Source organism: Ovis canadensis, chromosome 1 (genome assembly GCF_042477335.2).
Source record: "Ovis canadensis isolate MfBH-ARS-UI-01 breed Bighorn chromosome 1, ARS-UI_OviCan_v2, whole genome shotgun sequence".
Classification (NCBI taxonomy): domain Eukaryota; kingdom Metazoa; phylum Chordata; class Mammalia; order Artiodactyla; family Bovidae; genus Ovis; species Ovis canadensis.
In genome coordinates, this window is record NC_091245.1 from 3853754 (window position 1) to 3858291 (window position 4538).

A 4538-nucleotide genomic window follows, 5' to 3' on the forward strand; every position below is an offset into this window, starting at 1 on the left:
GCAGGGCATCTCTCATGCCAGGGGACAGAGGGGGTATCTCTCATGCCAGGGGCAGAAGGGCATCTCTCATGCCAGGGGCATAGGGGCATCTCTCGTGCCAGGGGGCATAGGAGGGCATCTCTCATGTCAGGGGGATAGGAGGAATCTCTCATTCCAGGAGGCAGAGGGGGAGTCTCTCATGCCAGGGGGCAGAGGAGGTGTCTCTTATGCCAGGGGCAGAGGTGGCATCTCTCATGCCAGGGGGCAGAGGAGCATCTCTCATGCCAGGGGCAGAGGGGGCATCTCTCATGCCAGGGGGCAGAGGTGGCATCTCTCATGCCAGGGGCAGAGGGGGCGTCTCTCATGCCAGGGGCAGAGGGGGGCATCTCTCATGCCAGGGGGCAGAGGGGACATCTCTCATGCCAGGAGGCAGAGGGACGTTTCCAGCCCCAGGCCTTCAGGCACCAGGGAGGCCAGCTGGGGGGCTCTGCCTGTCAGCCCCTCCATCTTGTACCCGCTCGGGCCTCACCAGTACAACCAGTTTCTAGGTGTGCTGGGACATGGAGGAGTCAGGTAGCCAAGGCTGACCGGCCTCCCAAAGCCCACTGGGGACTCGTTGGTGCTCTTACAGGGCAGAGGGGCCTGGGGGCACCAGGGTGACGGGCCCCACCCCTGGCAAGGTAAGGGAATTTCCCCAGGGTGTCTGGGTGTCAGGACAGCGCGGGTTTGGGACAGCTGTCTCCTCCCGGGCATGCGGGAGCTGGCCCGGCTTCCTGCTGAGGCGCTCATTGTGAGCTGGCCTGTCTCTGCTCTCATGTGGGAGTGTGTTCATCACACAGACACTGCAGGGATCGCCTGCCCGCCCACACATTCGCGGGGCCTCCCACTCGCTGCTCACTCACAGCTGTCCTGAGTCTGTACTTCCCTCCCCAGCCCAGTCCAGCCAGGTCAGTCATATCCTAGCCCAGCTCAGCCCAGTCACAGCCCAGCTCAGCCCAATCCAGTCATATCCCTGTTTAGCCCAGCACAGGCCAGCCCAGTCATAGCCTAGTTCAGTCCAGCTCGGTCATACCCCAGCCCAGCCCAGGCCAACCCAGTCATATCCCAGTTCAGTCCATCCCAGTTCAGCCTAGCTCAGCCCAGTTCAGCCCAGCTCAGCCCAGTCCAGCCCAGTCATATCCCAGTTCAGTCCAGCCACATCACAGTTCAGCCCAGCCCAGTCATATCCCAACTCAGTCCAGCCCAGTTCAGCCTAGCCCAGCCCAGGCCAGACCAGTCATATCCCAGTTTAGTCCAGCCTAGCTCAGCCCAGTCCAGTCATATCCCAGTTTAGCCCAGCCCAGTCCAGCCCAGTCATAGCCCAGCTCAGCCCAGTCATATCCCAGTTTAGCCCAGCTCAGCCCAGTCCAGCCCAGTCATATCCCAGCCCAGCCCAGCTCAGCCCAGCCCAGCCCAGTCATATCCCAGCCCAGCCCAGCTCAGCCCAGCCCAGCCCATGGCCCTGCCCCTTCCCCAGAGCCCCAGGACTCCCTCAGGCTCCCTTAGCATCAGCCTCACTTCTGGGGCTTCATGAAGCCTCCAGCTCTCGTTGTGTCCAGGGCCATCCTGGAGAAGGTGCTGCAGGGGGAGCAGAGGCTTTGGTTTTGCCTCCCGACCCCAGCCCCTACTCTGTTTGCGGGCAGAGCACGAAGGGTTAATGCACCCCTGACTTGGGCCGTAGGAGGCAGGACAGGCGATGCTGACGACAGGCCAGGGTCATGGGCAGCTCCCCACCCCCTACCTGTGTACAGCACTGGGAGCCAAGAATGGACGCCCTACGGGGACCCAGCGCCTCGGATGACAGGTCAGTTTGGGAAACTCGAAACCAGGGGCTCAACAGATCCTCATCGTCGGATTGCTCCCCAGTGGGGCAATTTTTAAAAATACGCTGCCTGTTTCTTTTTATGATGATAAAAATAACACATGTTCATGGCGGGAGATTTGGAAAACACAGAAAGACATGAAGCAGACAACCGGCCGCAGACAATCCCCGTGGGCACATGGGGGTCAGGACTGTGGCGTGGCCCGTGTTCTGTTTTATCGTGATACTCTGTGGCGAGCATTTCTGATGTGATGAGTCATTTCTGATGCGATGAGTCTTTGGACTGCGCGATTTTTAATTCCATCATAATGGGGACACATCACGCTTTAAGAAGGTGGAGGACGTGAAGGTTGGGAGCCATGCGGACTGTGATGACACAGGTGTCACCTCTGTGCCTTGCCCCGGAACAGATTGGGAGTGTGAGATGACCACAGTAAAGCACACGATCATCTTTACAGCCTGATGCGTGGACAGAGGGTCGTCCAGCTCAGGTGATCGAGGCACTTACCAGCAGGAGGTAAGACCACCCCACCCCCTACGCTCAGCCTGGCCCCGTCCTGCTGTGAGGTCCTGCACAACCATACCCGCCCATCCCCTCAGAGGGTGTTTCACGGATTTACTTGCTCGCAGTATCTCTTATTCCATCTGGGATCTATCTGGGGCATGGGGTGCTGTAAGGTCATACATTTTCTTCCCCAAATCGTTCCCGACACTCTCAGCTCTGTTATTAACAATCCCTTCTTTCCCCCCTGGATTTGCTGCAGCATCTCTGTTGCAAAAGGGCAATGTTTTCTGTGTGAAGTGTCTCTTCTGCTGATTTGAATGACCATATTCTAGGGTCAGAACAACCCTAGTTCTATCAATGGACTCAGTTCAGTCATATCCGACTCTTTGCGACCCCATGAGCCACAGCACGCCAGGCCTCCTTGTCCATCACCAACTCCCAGGGTGTACCCAAACCCATGTCCATTGAGTCGGTGATGCCATCCAACCATCTCATCCTCTGTTGTCCCCTTCTCCTCCTGCCCTCAATCTTTCCCAGCATCAGGGTCTTTTCAAATGAGTCAGCTCTTTGCATGAGGTGGCCAAAGTATTGGAGTTTCAGCATCAACATCAGTTCTTCCAATGAACACCCAGGACTGATCTCCTTTAGGATGGACTGCTTGGATCTCCTTGCAGTCCAAGGGACTCTCCAGAGTCTTCTCCAACACCACAGTTCAAAAGCATCAATTCTTCGGTGCTCAGCTTTCTTTATAGTCTCACACCCATACATGACCACTGGAAAAATCATAACCTTGACTAGACAGACCTTTGTTGGCAAAGTAATGTCTCTGCTTTTTAATATGCTGTCTAGGTTGGTCATAACTTTCCTTCCAAGGAGTAAGCATCTTTTAATTTCATGGCTACAATCACCATCTGTGGTGATCTTAGAGCCCAGAAGAATAAAGTCAGCCACTGTTTCCCCATCTGTTTCCCATGAAGTGATGGGACCAGATGCCATGATCTTCGTTTTCTGAATGTTGACCTTAAGCCAACTTTTTTACTCTCCTCTTTCACTTTCATCAAGAGGCTCTTTAGTTCCTCTTCACTTTCTGCCATAAGGGTGGTGTCATCTGCATATCTGTGGTTATTGATATTTCTCCCGGCAATCTTGGTTCCAGCTTGTGCTTCCTCCAACCCAGCATTTCTCATGATGTACTCTGTGTATAAGTTAAATAAGCAGGGTGACAATATACAGCCTTGATGTACTCCTTTTCCTATTTGGAACCAGTCTGTTGTTCCATGTCCAGTTCTAACTGTTGCTTCCTGACCTGCATACAGATTTCTCAAGAGGCAGGTCAGGTGGTCTGATATTCCCATCTCTTTCAGAATTTTCCATAGTTTATTGTGATCCACAGTCAGAGGCTTTGGCCTAGTCAATAAAGCAGAAATAGATGTTTTTCTGGAACTCTCTTGCTTTTTTGATGATCCAGCGAATGTTGGCCATTTGATCTCTGGTTCCTCTGCCTTTTCTAAAACTAGCTTGAACATCTGGAAGTTCACAGTTCACATATTGCTGAAGACTGGCTTGGGGAATTTTGTGCATTATTTTACTAGCGTGTGAGATGAGTGCAATTGTGCGGTAGTTTGAGCATTCTTTGGCATTGCCTTTCTTTGGGATTGGAATGAAAACTGACCTTTTCCAGTCCTGTGGCCACTGCTGAGTTTTCCAAATTTGCTGGCATATTGAGTGCAGCATTTTCACAGCATCATCTTTCAGGATTTGAAATAGCTCAACTGGAATTCCATCACCTCCACTAGCTTTGTTTGTGATGATGCTTCCCAAGGCCCACTTGACTTCACACTCCAGGATGTCTGACTCTAGGTGAGTGATCACACCATTGTGATTATCTGGGTCATGAAGATCTTTTATGTACAGTTCTTCTGTATATTCTTGCCACCTCTTCTTAATATCTTCTGCTTCTGTTAGGTCCCTACCATTTCTGTCCTTTATTGAGTCCATCTTTGCATGAAATGTTCCCTTGGTATCTCTAATGTTATTGAAGAGATATCTAATCCATCAATGGACTATTACTCTATAATTATGATCTCTTTGTACCTGAAATGTAAGCCTCTTCATCACTGTTCTATTTTAAATCTTCTCGTCTGTTGTATTAGCTAGCTATTGCTGCATAACAAATGACCCCAAAGTCTAGTG